Consider the following 15222-nt stretch of genomic DNA (forward strand, 5'->3'; position numbering starts at 1 on the left):
TTGAGTGCGGTACAGTCTGCTGTTCTGTAAGGACCGCTATCGGTCCACAATAGATAGGGTTGACGTGCACCACTGCTGACCGCTGCCCTATACTGCAGCAGTCCTTCAGCGGTATAGGGACTGACGTACAGTCTGCTAAACACTAATACACAACCTGCTTGGTCCACAAAAGTTCTTATAAGGACTGGTAACTTGGTATAGGGTGCTACGGTACATAGGCTTGAGTGCGGTACAGTCTGCTGTTCTGTAAGGACCGCTATAGGTCCACAATAGATAGGGTTGACGTGCACCACTGCTGACCGCTCACCTATACTGCAGCAGTCCTTCAGCGGTATAGGGACTGACGTACAGTCTGCTAATCACTAACACACAACCTGCTTGTTCCACAAAAGTTCTTATAAGGACTGGTAACTTGGTATAGGGTGCTACGGTACATAGGCTTGAGTGCGGTACAGTCTGCTGTTCTGTAAGGACCGCTATCGGTCCACAATAGATAGGGTTGACGTGCACCACTGCTGACCGCTGCCCTATACTGCAGCAGTCCTTCAGCGGTATAGGGACTGACGTACAGTCTGCTAAACACTAATACACAACCTGCTTGGTCCACAAAAGTTCTTATAAGGACTGGTAACTTGGTATAGGGTGCTACGGTACATAGGCTTGAGTGCGGTACAGTCTGCTGTTCTGTAAGGACCGCTATCGGTCCACAATAGATAGGGTTGACGTGCACCACTGCTGACCGCTGCCCTATACTGCAGCAGTCCTTCAGCGGTATAGGGACTGACGTACAGTCTGCTAAACACTAATACACAACCTGCTTGGTCCACAAAAGTTCTTATAAGGACTGGTAACTTGGTATAGGGTGCTACGGTACATAGGCTTGAGTGCGGTACAGTCTGCTGTTCTGTAAGGACCACTATCGGTCCACAATAGATAGGGTTGACGTGCACCACTGCTGACCGCTGCCCTATACTGCAGCAGTCCTTCATCGGTATAGGGACTAAGAGTTTTGTCACAGGGTCATTTAAAAAATGACAGGCAGAGGAAGAGGCAGGCCCTTCCGCAGGGGTGGTAGGGGTAGGGCAGGAGCAACAGGCTTGAGCCAAAGTGGGAAGTTGCAGAAGGTGCGTTCAATTACTTTAAAGGATGCACCAGACTTGGTTGAGTGGCTCGCTCAGCCTTACTCTTCTGCACCCTCCTCATCCTCTCGATCTGCACCCTCTTCTTCACTCTCTGCTATGTGCACCCCCAAAGACACTACCACCAACAACACGACCACCACCACCACCACCACATACCTTCCGCTTGAGTCACTGGAATTATTTTCCGATCCATATCAAGAGGACATTTCTGATGCGCAGCCACTCTTGGTATTGGATCAGGAAGAGGAGGTAGCAACAAGCGCTACTCAGCAGTCTGACGCCAGTACCCAGATCAGCCCAAGGAGGAGGTTGGTCCCCGGTGTTGCTGCCTACTCCGAGATCTCTACTTATAGCGGTGGGGAAGGTGACGTTGATGATGACGTGTCTAGTGATGTCACGTGGGTGCCCACAAGAGAGGAAGAGGAGGGGAGTTCAGAGGGAGATATGGACCAGCAGATAGGGAGGAGAAGCAGCAATGACTTACATTGCACAGCAGGGACAAAGCAGACTGCAAATGTATCAGGAGCGAGTCATCGACCATGTACGGTCACATCTGGCGCTCCCAGGACACCGGCACATGGCTCCGCAGTGTGGGCTTTTTTTAACGTGCCCGCTGCTGACAATAGCGTTGCCATCTGCAATCTTTGCAGTCAACGCGTTAGTCGCGGTAAGCCCAATACTCACCTAGGGACGACCGCCTTAAGAAGGCACATGAGCAGCCATCACCGAGCCCAGTGGGAGCAACGGAACACACAAAGCCACACTGCAGGCTCTCACCGTCCAGCCTCGTCTTCTACTTCTCCTTCTCCTCTCTCCTCACAATTGTCCTCCACTCCACCTTCCATCACGCCAAGCTCACATTTTTCTGCAAAAAGGCAGGCTTCCGTGGGCCTAATGTTTGAGCGTAAAAAAATGATGACGCCGGATAACCCTCTTGCCCAACGGTTGGCGGCTGGCTTGTCAGAACTCATAGCCCGCCAACTACTGCCATATAAACTGGTGGACTCGGAGGCCTTTCGCAAATTTGTGGCCATTGGAACACCACAATGGAAGGTCCCAGGAAGGAAGTATTTCTCAGAGAAGGGCATCCCAGAGCTATATGGCCATGTTCAGCGGCAAGTGAATGTATCTCTGGCACACAGTGTCGGTGCCAAGATACATCTGACCACAGACACGTGGTCTAGCAAACACGGGCAGGGAAGGTATATCAGTTTTACTGCCCACTGGGTGAACCTTCTGACGGCCGTCAAGCATGTAACCCGTGGCACCCGTGTAGATTTGGTTTTACCGCCACGGATTGCATGCAGGCCTGACTCTTCTTCTCCTCCTCCTACTCCATCCTCCTCCCTCTCCTCCTCAGCTGCCTCCTCCTTTTCCGCTGCTAGCGTCTCTTCCACTGCACCGCCCAAGCTCCCCAGAACCTATTCCACATGCCAGGTGAGACGTTGCCATGCCGTGCTGCGTCTGTTGTGCCTGGAAGCAAAGAGCCACACTGGCCCGGCACTCCTTTCAGCTTTGCGTTCACAGGCAGATGAGTGGCTAACACCGCTCAATTTGACAGTTGGTAAAGTGGTGTGTGACAACGGTGCCAATCTGCTTAGCGCATTGAAACAGGGCAAAATCACGCACGTGCCGTGCATGGCACACGTCTTAAACTTGGTCGTGCAGCGATTCCTTGTCAAATACCCTGGGGTCCAGGACATCTTGCGGCAGGCAAGGAAAATCTCGGCCCATTTCAGAAGATCTTACACGGCCATGGCTCGCCTTGCTGACATTCAGCGGCGACACCATCTGCCGGTCAGACGTCTTATTTGCGATTGCCCGACGCGATGGAACTCAACCTTCTATATGCTTGATAGGCTGCTCCAGCAGAAACGTGCAGTTAACGTCTACCTGTATGAACTCTGCGAAAGAAACGGTTCTGGGGAGCTGGGTTTTTTTTCACCGCGCCAGTGGCTGCTCATGCGCGACACATGCAGACTTCTGCGGCCATTTGAGGAGATCACCAAACTGGTCAGTCGCAGCCATGGCGCCATCAGTGACATGGTACCTTATGCCTTCTTTCTGGAGCGTGCATTGCGTCGTGTCATTGATCAGGCTGTGGAGGAGCAGGAGCGGGAAGATGAGGAAGTCGCAATGCTGGATGAATTCCCAGGGGGGGCTACTCTATCTGAGACAAGTCAACAACAGGAGTCTGATGAGGAGTCAGAGGAGGATGGTGCCGGGGCGGATGAGCAGGAGCAAGAAGAGCATGCTTTAAACCTTTCTGGGATCCCTGTTGTGCGAGGATGGGGAGAGGAGAATGAAGAGGACGACATTATCCTGGATGATGAGCAGGAGCCAGGCCACCACACCGCTTCCACTTTAGTGCAAATGGGGGCCTTCATGCTCCAGTGTTTTAATAGGGACCCCCGTATAAAAAGCATGAGGGTCAAGGACCAGTACTGGGTGGCAACGTACTTAGACCCCCGGTACAAACACAAAATGGCGGAAATGTTACCGCCGTCGCAGAGGGCTGTCAGAATGCAGCACTTCCAGGCCTTGCTTCGAGAAATGCTGCATTCTGCTTTTGCGTGCGCTGGCAGAGGAGCAATTCCCACTCCCAGAGAAGGATTTGCGGGTACCAATCCAACAGCGCCTGCAAGAAGAGGCCGGTTTGAAGATGTGTTGGTGACTTCGGATATGAGGTCATTCTTTCAGCCGACCCATCGACAGGTGTCATCCGGATCCAGCATCAGGGAACGCCTAGACCGTCAGGTGTCCGACTACATTGGGTTAACGGCCGATGTGGACGCTCTGAGGAGTGATGAACCCCTAGACTACTGGGTGGGCAGGCTTGACCTCTGGCCAGAGCTTGCCCAATTTGCAATCGAACTGTTGGCTTGCCCCTCATCCAGTGTCCTGTCCGAAAGGACGTTCAGCGCAGCAGGGGGGATTGTGACCGATAAGCGTACTCGCCTAGCTCACCACAGTGTTAACTACCTCACATTTCTAAAAATGAATGAGGCATGGATCTCGGAGGAATTCAACACATGTGACCAGTAGACCATGTATATGTCTATAAACTATTTTTTTAATCAAGCACACAGACCTTCTTAATTCATTTGGCTCACTTCCTTGACCCAAAAAAGCACACCGTACTATATGCCCCTACCCTCCTCTTTGAAGAGGTTGAGCGGTGTCATATTTCTACTGGGGCTGCTTATGATATCCCTGTGCTGTGCTGACTTCCTCCTGGGGGTTCTTATTATGAAGGGATCACACTATCCCTGTGCTGTGCTGACTTCCTCCTGGGGGTTCTTATTATGAGGGGATCACACCATCCCTGTGCTGTGCTGACTTCCTCCTGGGGCTGCTTACGGTGCTGCTGTCAGTGCTGTATGTCACGGTGCTGCTGTCAGCGCTGTATGTCACGGTGCTGCTGTCAGCGCTGTATGTCACGGTGCTGCTGTCAGCGCTGTATGTCACGGTGCTGCTGTCAGCGCTGTATGTCACGGTGCTGCTGTCAGCGCTGTATGTCACGGTGCTGCTGTCAGCGCTGTATGTCACGGTGCTGCTGTCAGCGCTGTATGTCACGGTGCTGCTGTCAGCGCTGTATGTCACGGTGCTGCTGTCAGCGCTGTATGTCACGGTGCTGCTGTCAGCGCTGTATGTCACGGTGCTGCTGTCAGCGCTGTATGTCACGGTGCTGCTGTCAGCGCTGTATGTCACGGTGCTGCTGTCAGTGCTCTGTATTACGGTGCTGCTGTCAGATGCCTCTATCACGGTGCATGTGTCATTCCGGTATGTCACGCTGCTGGTGATCATCTCCTGCACCCTCTTCTTTGCCTACCCTGGTCCCTGACCTTCCCTCTCCTCCATTGCCTTCATTAGCTCCATAGTCCTGAATTGTTAGAACAATTTCCCAAATAAAATAAAAATGCTTGTAGTTATCGATCCCAAATTCACCTCATACATGTATTATGTCATTGTCCAGATGGTGGGACTACGTTTTACCCCCTAATAATTACCACGTGGCCGCAAATTCGACATGAAGGTTTGCAAAGTTCGCCTCCCATTGAAGTCAATGGGGCCCGCGGCGAACGTTCGGTTTCGCGAACGTTTGGGTCCGTTCGCATTTCGCTTTCGCGAAACGTCCCGTCGGAAGTTCGTCCATCACTATTGATAAATAAGGTGAATTATAAATTCATAGGTGCGTATACCTTTTAAGCACCAATAAAAATGATAAAGTGCCTCATAATCCTCAAAATTCATAATAGTTCACAAATCAAGTGCATAAGTGTAAAATCATATGTCTACATTTTCTTCACAATTCCTAAAAAACAACTAAATGTAGCTAATACATAACTAAAAATCATAAAGTTCAATGCTTCCTGAGAAATCTACCAAAAAGTGATAATATATAGTGGTCTGGAACTTCGATATGACTCCATGTTCTTTCGTTGTAAGAAATGTCATCACCCTCAGGATTCTCATGTACAATGCAGGACCATTGGCCCTACCCTGTATACAGAGAGCTGCAACTGGTCAGGCAGTAAAGTGCTTCTGAAGACTGGTTGTGCAGCACTGAGAAAGCTGTGGTAGTGAAGAACAAAAAGTATCTAACCTTATTCCTTTCCCTCAGACAAAACAAGTAACTAACCCTTGAGGTACAGAGGGGGATCCACTGCAAGAGTAATTTTTTCTCCAGTCCAGAGTTCAGCTTAAATTAGTTTTAAACTCAAAGAAAGTTTACTGCCAGTCCCTCTGTTCTACCAAGCCATATTATACTGTGTACATGTTTGTACAAAATGATGCTTCCATACTTTATTTAATTTAGTTTCTGTCCAGTCACATGACATCCGGCCGCTCTACTAACCCGATCTAAGGGCTACAGCGGGAGGGGCCGAGATCTCCTTATGATGTCAGCTGGGGAGGTCACGTGACCACTGTGCTGTCTGCTCAGCCCCTCCTGCTGTAGCCCTTATATTGAGGTTAGAGTGTCCAGAAATGAACTGAAATAAGGTATTTAGAGGCATAATTTTATAGAAACACGTACACGGTGCAGTATGGCTTGGTAGAACAGAGGGGCTGGCAGTAATCTTTCTTTAACTTTACTGCCAGCTTCTAATAGTGGCAGGAGGGCAGGGGCAGGGAAGAGATTGGCTCACGCACACGCAGGAGGCAGGGATGGAGGGGGAAGAGAGAAGAGCAGCAGGATGGCAGAGGCACATAACCTGACCACAGTATAATGGATCAGCAGACATGATTATTATTATTATTAGGGGACACAAGAACAGGCAGGATCAACCAGGTTTTTTTAAGCATTGAAAGGGACAGATTAGACAGCACAAGCACTTTTTAATCTGCTATTAAGGGAACACGATCTTTTTTTTTAGGGTTACAACCTCTTTAAGAATATTGCTGACTTTTGCTAAACATTTCAAAATGTGTCAAAAACATACACAGGTCAGTTCCTCTTTACAGCTTGTTTACTGATTGTGAAGAATATTTAAAAGTCCATAGCCGAGTCACAGGTTTGTTTTAAGCAACTAAAATAATTTTACTTACATTGTCACATGACAAGAAAAATGTAACACTTTACAAAGCTAGAAAACATGTGACTCGGACCATCATCACCCAACTTTAATTGAAATACCACTTATGGATGGACTGACTCTTTAGCAACATTTGTATAAATGACTATTGCAGGAGATGTGGCACTTTTCCTCTTGCTAAAAAAAAGAAAGTTTCAGTTTGAATTTTTCCTTTAATACTACAGCTTCTGGAGTCATCAGCTCTGAAAGAAGATGAATCTGCAAGCAGCTGGATCTTCTCTCCGAGACGTACGCTAAGTACACAGCCTGCCTGTTCTTGCAATCACACTTCATAGTTATCATAACTACAAAACACAGAACATTTTGACTTCGTGCTGAGTATTTAGAATGTAAAATGCTGACATAAATCACAGCACAAAGTTTAAGGAAAGAGCTAGAAGTACAGTCATACAGAACAAAATGACAGCATATGGAAAGCCTCAAGGCAGCTTTCATTGTTCCAAAGGAGCACCAGCACAACTACTCAACATCATGGAAACGGTAGGATAATTTATCAAGAAGACTACCTTCCTAGGCTGCCACAGTCTGTAATGACATATACATGTTAAAGCCAAACATATGTGGACAGCTGACCATCACACCTACACATGGCAGGACTTAGGGTGGTGGGGGCCTCTGGGCTTGAGTGACTTTCGGGCCCTACCTTCTATACATTACCGTATTTATCGGCGTATAACACGTGGCAGCGTATAACACGCACCCCAATTTAGGAGGGAATTTTAAGGACATTTAAATGCCCATCGATGCAGCATTATCAGTGTCCATCTGCAGCCTTGCCCATCCATCTGCAGCCTTGTCCAGTGTAATTTGCAGCCTTGTCAGTGTAGCCTTGTCATTTGCAGCCTTGAAGTTTAAAAATGGCGCCGCCGAGTCCTGTGTATCTCGGCGGCTCTCAGGTCCTCTCAGCGGTGTAACAACACATTCGGCGACCCATCACAGTTTGCTACGGAAGTAACGTTCCGTCGCTGCCTTCTTGGTACACCCCACACTCGTCCACAGTAAGGATACACTAAAGCCTCATACACACGATAGGACTTTGTACAAACTTTCCCTTGTATTTTTGTACAAAGGGCGTCGGCCCTGAACTTGTATTGCATACACACAGCAGGACTTTTTCAGCCAACTTTCACCAAATCACGTGGTTTTTCTGCTCTTTACCGCCACCCTTGGTCAACTTCTGTATTGTTGTCTGATCTTTTGCATTGGTTCTGAGCATGCCTGTTTGTACTTTGTACAAAAGTCCTATGGTTTTCTGTACACACGATCAGACTTTGCTCCATCGGACTTTTGTTGCCAGAAAGTTTGTCCGTTCGCACAGCCAACAAAAGTCCGATGAAAAAAAGTTTGTCCGATGGAGCGTACACACAGTCGGATGTTGCTCCAAAACAGCTAATTTGCATGTTTGTTGTCAAAAAGTCTGATCGTGTCTATGGGCCTTAAGAAGGGGTAAAGCGGACATGTTGCTACACCCACCGGAGTTTTGCATTTTACACATATTTATAACAGTAAAATCAGTTTATATAGTGAAATACAGGACTTACAACTCCGTCTGGCTACTTAGATCTTGAATTTTAAAAGCAGCAGCAACCCTGCTCATCATGCAGGTTTGCTAATCTGACAGAAGTTTGCTGCTTTTAAAATTCAACATCTAAGTAGTCAGATGGAGTTGTACTGTATTTCACTATATTGTACAAAAAACTCTAAAAAAATAAATCAACACATCCAAAGATGAATCAATCCATTAGAAGAGAGTCAAAAACAGCGCATAATAGTCTAATTATAGGCAATCACAATAGTGTGCAATCAATAGTAAAATACTTCCTCATTAAATTCATAATCATATAAATTCACAATGTATATATGTTAAATAGATTACAAACTCTAGGTCTCATTTTATGTCTATCTAAAAACAGTTCGTCTAAAAATTATTTTAGCGCTTGATGGTGAGTATCGCAGTAATTCAACATAGTTCGTTAAACTCTTGACATATATTGCACCATTTCCCGGAATACACCTCCACGCGTGCACACATGCAAACACCGCAGAAAGTCGGTGCCAGTGAGAAGACCCCCTTAGGTATTTCTCTTACCAGACTCAGCTGGTTTCACAGATCTTATCAAGAAATCCTGTTGGGTGTAAATGCAGGTTTCCTTCCCCTTCATATACCGCACCACTCGATCTCCGAAAGAAGGATAATTACAAAGAAAAACACATATAGTGTAATTCCATTAAACAAACAAGGTGCTTTATTAAATTAAAAAACCATCAAACATTGCACTCACAAACGTTAAAACTTTCAAAGCATGGGTTCAATACATGTATTGTCAACTAGGCTCAGATAGGATCAGTTAGGTTAAAGGATGGTCCTACCGCCCTCAGCAATGGATCACTATCGGACTACGTTTCCCATAAGGCCACTGTATGCACAGTGTACCTTACGTAGTCCACCGAGCAATGCTCGCCGGTTACCAGGTGGCATAACTATTTTACATCCTATCTAATTGCTATTTGTTAATTATGGGATGCTTCTAATCCCTAATATATTACTACTTGGTATATTTTTACCGCAACTGTTGCAACCCATACTCTTCTCCTCGATTATTGGGAATTATTGAATTGACCTGATTGTTATAGGAAGGGAAAAAAAGAAAGAGAAGGGAAAAAGAGGAAGGGAAGGAGGGAGAGGGGAGGGAGGGGAAAGGGAGGGGAGGGAGAGAGGGGGGAAGAAGGGGAGGGAAAAGGGGGAGGGGAGGGAAAGGGGAAGGAAGAAAAGAAAAAAAAAGAAAAAAAAAGGGAAAGAGAGAGGAAGGAATTTATTTATTTATTTTTCTCTACCCTTTCTTGTTAATTTAGGTGTTTAATAACACCATGTACCTTAGACATATTTTCATGAATTTTTATTATATTTTTTCACCATCACCCAGATTGGCTCCTGTCTATGCCCTCCTAAGCCGTTCCACCCCATTGATTGGAGGGGCAACCCTGTACACACTTTTTTCCAACTTGTGAGGTGTTTCTTTCATTGGACGGTGGATTTGAAGGGAGGGTAAGCCCCTATGAGGACCTAGATGTGGCAATAATATTTTAAAAAATCAAATCGTGTTGTTTTATATTGAATGCATTAATTGTAAATTTGTTTGTGTTATTGTTTGTTATTAGCTTGCATATCCCCTGAGGAAGCTGTTGCGAAACATGTCGGGATAGATGACTGCAACCTTTTTTCCCACCCTCTGTACTATGTGGACCAGTCTTCTTTGTTATTTTTGTAACTATGCAATGATTGCAAATGTAAAAAAAAAATAATAATTAATAATAAAATCAATTGTTTTATGTATAATTTTTATTATTGTACTTTCAATACACTAGCACTGTAAAAATCCCCTTTCTCCTTTCTCAAATATTTCAAGGGTTCCTCAGTGTTGAAAAGGTTGAGAAAGGCTGGACTACACAGTAAAAAAAAGGGATGAAGCCATAAGATCATCACGAAATCAAGACGACGGCTGGCCGCGGCTGCCTAATGTGCACTGGCAAAGCCACGCATCAGGGGTCATGCTTCAGGAGCACCACTGTGAGACAGTAATCACCCTATAAAGAAAGTGCTTGACAATGACCTTTAAGGCAGGATCACCAGGAATTATTCTCCTGAAAGCCGCAGATGTAAAGATATTAAAATATTTTTTCAAATTACATTAATATGTTAAAGTATAAATGAGATTTTAGAGATAGAGGTTTAGGTATACTTTATATGACCAAAATAATAAATATTTAATATTGTGTTATAGTGTGTATTTAAGCAGCAGGTGCCCCATCCCAGTCATGTTCCTTGAAATGTCTAATGTAAATGCCCCGCGGATAAAATGGATGTAAACATAATGATTTATTTGTGCATTTATTTTTATATCACTGTTATGACAATTTCCCCAAGTGAGGGATTTACAAGAGAAAGAATTAGCAGTCACAGGGGATGTTCCTGGGCGACTGCGCCCGCTAATTACAGCGAATGACTGTTCAAACGAGCGGATCATCTCACCGTGAAATTATGCATTCCCATTAATGTGACAAATGTTACTCTGGATCGCAATCAAATGCGGACAAACAAAGAGGGCCGTTCAAAGAGGGCGACCATACTTGCTTTCATCTGACTGTAACATAGCAGGAAGATAGCTTAGAAGGGATGGTCAGATATCTAAGTCAAGTGGCAGATTTATAAACGGCCATCAAGGAAGTGGAAATAATTCAGTAGCTTTCTAAACAATGTGCATTCTGCTACTGATCTTTCCGCTGTTTACAGGGGTCATGTACCGTACTTAATATGAGGCTTAAAGCTAAACTCCAGGCAGATGTAAAAACAGGCCACTAAATCCTGTTATGTATTTATTTAAAAAAAAGAGGAGTTTTAAATCAAGCTTCTATAAGTCTCTAAATACTGCCTTTATATTAGCTTCCTGTAATATAATGCACAGGTTTAGTCTGTGGGAGAAAAGGGCAGCACCTTGAACTAATTCTACTGTATTGCTCTGCACACTGTTGTCAATGTAACAGTGGGGGTTATTTACTAAAGGAAAATTCACTTTGCAATTAAAGTGCACTTGGAAGTAAAGTCGCTGTAGATCCGAGGGGGGTATGCAAGGAAAATAAAAAACAGCATTTTAGCTTGCACATGATTGGATGATAAAATCAGCAGAGCTTCCCCTCATTTCAGATCTACCCCTTAGATTTAGAGTGACTGCACTTCCAAGTGCACTTTCAGTGCAAAGTGGATTTGCCTTTGGTGAATAACCCCCAGTATGAACAGGCCTTTAGGTGGAGAGTCCTGCTGCCCCTCCATTGTCCAATCAGCAGGCTAGGAATGGGCTATTTACCAAGCTGCATGGAGTAACTGCACTGGAGATCATGGGTATTACAAATAATTTATCATGGGCATGTACTGCATTCAGCATTAGGCAGACATATATTAAAAATAACAGCACATTAAAGCTACATTTACATGGGGGGGTTGGAGGAGGCTGGATTGCAGCATTGAGATGCGACTAAACTCTGCCTTTGGATGCAACAGTACTCTGTGCTATGCTCACATGCAAACTGGCCAATCAGCTGCAGTCAATTTCTACATGGCCAGTACAGCTGTCCCTGGATGCAAAGGGGTTGATTTACTAAAGGCAAATAGACTGTGCACTTTGCAAACTCTGTAAGTCCAGTTGCTCCAGAACTTAAGGGGTGTTCCAGCAGATAATTTTTTTTTAAGTCAGCAGCTACAGACAATGTAGCTGCTGACTTTTAATAAGGACACTTACCTGTCCAGGGCGCCCGTGATGTTGCCCCACCCCCCACCGAGGCCGAAACGTCCCTCGTATTGTGTCCTGCCACCATCCTCACTAAGGGAAACAAGCAGTGGAGCCTTGCGGCTTCACTGCCCGTTTCCTACTGCGCATGCACGAGTCACGCAAGGCTTTGTACAGCGCGCCCCATTCCCCAGTAGCCAACACGAGGAGGAGAGAAGACCGAAGATCACCGTGGAGTAGGAAGAGGCAGATTAGGGATTAGGAAGGCTGCCTAGCAACAGGGGTTTCTGGTAAGTATTTTTTAAGAATATTAATGCTATTTTTTTTTTAGGGTGGCCCTCCGCTTTAGCAAATGAGGTAAAGCTTCACTTTGAATGTACAGGGGGGATGATTTACTAAAGGCAAATCCACTTTGCACTACAAATGTACTGCAAGCGCACTTGAAAGTGCACTTGGAAGTGCAGTCACTGTAGATCTGAGGGGGACATGCAAGGAAAAATAAAAAACAGCACTTTTACTTGCACATGATTGGATGATAAAATCAGCAGAGCTTCCCCTGATTTCAGATCTTCCCCTCAGATATACAGTGACTGCCCTTCCAACTGCACTTTCAAGTGCACTTGTAATGCAGAGTGGATTTGCCTGTACATAGCTAGAGAGCTGAGCTTTGGGAGGGACCCAGCAGGTCCACCCACTACATGCTGCCTGTAGAAAACTACCGGAAGGGATGGATACAAGACCAGTCACCCTGTACAAAGAGAGAGAGCATCAGTGACTGGTCTTTATTACAGGAAGCTACTACACACAGGCAAAGTTTCACATTAGTAGGCAGATCTGGAAGAAATACATGAAACATACTAAGGTTCAAGCAAGAATACACATGCCTCTTGTATCTGGACAATAGTTGCTTATTTCACAGTCCAGTTTTAAAAGCTTATCTAAACCCAAAAACAAAAATGTAATGTCATTCGTTTTCGTTCTGTAGCACGGCCCCCTAGAGGACTGCTTAGAATTACCTGCTCTTCTGCACGACCATGACCTAGTGAACATTCCAACCCACCTGATACTCTGGGTTCAGACATCCTTGTATGCTGTAGAGCAGGGGTCTCCAAACTATAGCCATCCAGCTTGTCAGGAACTACAATTCCCATCATGCCTAGTCATGTCTGTGAATGTCAGAGTTTTACAATGCCTTATGGAACATGTAGTTCCACAACAGCTGAAGGGCCGGAGTTTGGAGATCTCTGCTGTAGAGTAATAAAGCAGACACTTTACATATTTAGGTTCTAAGAATAGAATATTTTACTGGAACCAATAAAGAAGAAGGTTGTTATAAAGGGGGGGGGGGGGGGTGTAATAGATTTGCTGAGTTTTGGCAACAGCACCAACTCAGCAAAATAATTCCTCTAAAAAGGCACAAGACAATATTAATAAAGATTATATAGTATATAAATAAACACTTCCTTGAGAAATAGTGTTACCTCCTAAAACGATGTTACAGCTAGCTGACTTACTGACACTTTGAAAGAGATGGAATCTGGCCAGCCTATACTCTTATCAGAAGGAGGGAGAGCAGTTTTAAGAATGATAATATAAGGAGAGGGCCCTTTTATCAGTAATGACAATAAAGTCCATGTTGCAGATCTGCTCTTCTTCACCGGTACGTGGGAGCTTGTTAACTGTAATCCTATTAGGTGTAGTGGTGTGAATACGGTGTAGTAGGCCGCGACCTCCACTCCTGTGTTCCACGGAGTGGTCCGTCTTGCATCAGGTCTGGAAGGAAGAGAGTGCCCAGCTTCTTTTATAGCTACTCCCAGCAATCTTCCTAACAGCAGCAAAGATCCATGGCATATGTAGTCCAGACACAAAATCAGGTATAGCAATTATCTGGCAGGAGAACCACTCATCCCACAGTCCTTTCCCCTGGGCACACAAATATGATGTCACCTGATACACTGAGCACTAGAGGGACAGGTGAGCCTTTGAAAGACCCAGAATACGGTGCTTTACAATTGTAGTCAATTTTGCTACATTTCTTTGGGTTTTTTTTCTTTTATTTTACTGGTCATTCTGCTAAAACACTTTTTCTGTCCTAGGGTGACAACCCTCACTCACTGCACTGCATCTATGCAGTAGAGGATTTGTGATCCTAGACTACCTTTCTGACCTGGACTACTTCCCCTACATAGGTGTGCATCACTCTGTGTAGTGCCAATTCCGCCTACTGCCTGGGCTTCCCCCATGTTGCACCCCCTGCAGTGCCGCTGGCCTTCCTCCTCTTTTCTCCCCCAGCTGTTGCAGGGGATGCTTCAGGATGGAGAGCAAAGTTCTGATTTATTTACTGACACCTTCCTATTTCAAATGAACAAAATGAACACACTCGCTCACTGTATTCATTCATAACTGAGGCATAGTACACTGGGTTTACTATGCTTCAGTTTGTGAATGAACAAGAAGGTGTCCAGCACAGAGCACTTCCCTTTCATTTGGGTGAACTGGGTGGACTTGTGTCTTTTCTCGACCAGATTAACTATGTAACTATGTGGCTTCACAGAGCCTGGGGACCTGTAATCACAGCTTAGGCTGCAGAGAAAGATATGTGTGTTTGAGCTTTGGGGTGCACACCTTAATGCAATAGGCTGCGCACACCTATGTTCCCCCTCTCCTCATTTCCATAAATTGAGGGGTGCACAAATTTCACTACAAGATGCAACAAGGACTTAGAATTTCCATGAGGGACTACAGGATTTTTTCGGTACCTACAGAAAATGTTTTTAGCACGAAAAATAAAACAAACGCAGCTGCAACATCTAAGAATTTATAATCCGCAATATATTACATTTTAAATACCTAAATCCTAAAATCTTAGTAGGCATGACCCCCAATGTATATAACATGCCACTAGAAGATCTTCCCTCTTAGTAGAGTCTGCTGTTTAATGTGAGTTTGACATGCTTGCTTTATTTTAATACAACAGCTACAGAATATATTTGGATGATTTATTTTTCTTTATTAAATTCAAATTCTGCAACAGTACTGTATGTACAGGAAACGTTCAAACAAAAAGGAAAAAAAAGTTACTCCGACCAGTTATTTTCTAAAAGGGTGAGCGATAAGCGCGTCCTGCCACAGTCACAAAGAATGCTTTATTCATGACAAACCCTAGAACATGATTATGCTGAGAAACTTTCTGTTCATGTT

At 45.1% G+C, this 15222-nt stretch overlaps 1 protein-coding gene and 1 long non-coding RNA gene across 7 annotated transcripts in view; one reads left to right on the top strand and one right to left on the bottom strand.

Annotated features, from left to right (window-relative positions):
- Positions 1-15222, bottom strand: part of TSPAN9 (tetraspanin 9) — a 575797-nt gene that overhangs the window by 467079 nt on the left and 93496 nt on the right. The window lies entirely within an intron of this gene.
- LOC143963215 (uncharacterized) lies at positions 6752-10483 on the top strand. The gene is made up of 3 exons (XR_013270913.1): positions 6752-7219; positions 9664-9785; positions 9899-10483. It is a non-coding gene; the product is annotated as an uncharacterized LOC143963215 (long non-coding RNA).

The sequence above is a fragment of the Lithobates pipiens genome, unplaced genomic scaffold, assembly GCF_037356315.1.
Source record: "Lithobates pipiens isolate NorthernLeopardFrog02 unplaced genomic scaffold, aLitPip1_a1.2 Scaffold_8, whole genome shotgun sequence".
NCBI classification, from domain to species: domain Eukaryota; kingdom Metazoa; phylum Chordata; class Amphibia; order Anura; family Ranidae; genus Lithobates; species Lithobates pipiens.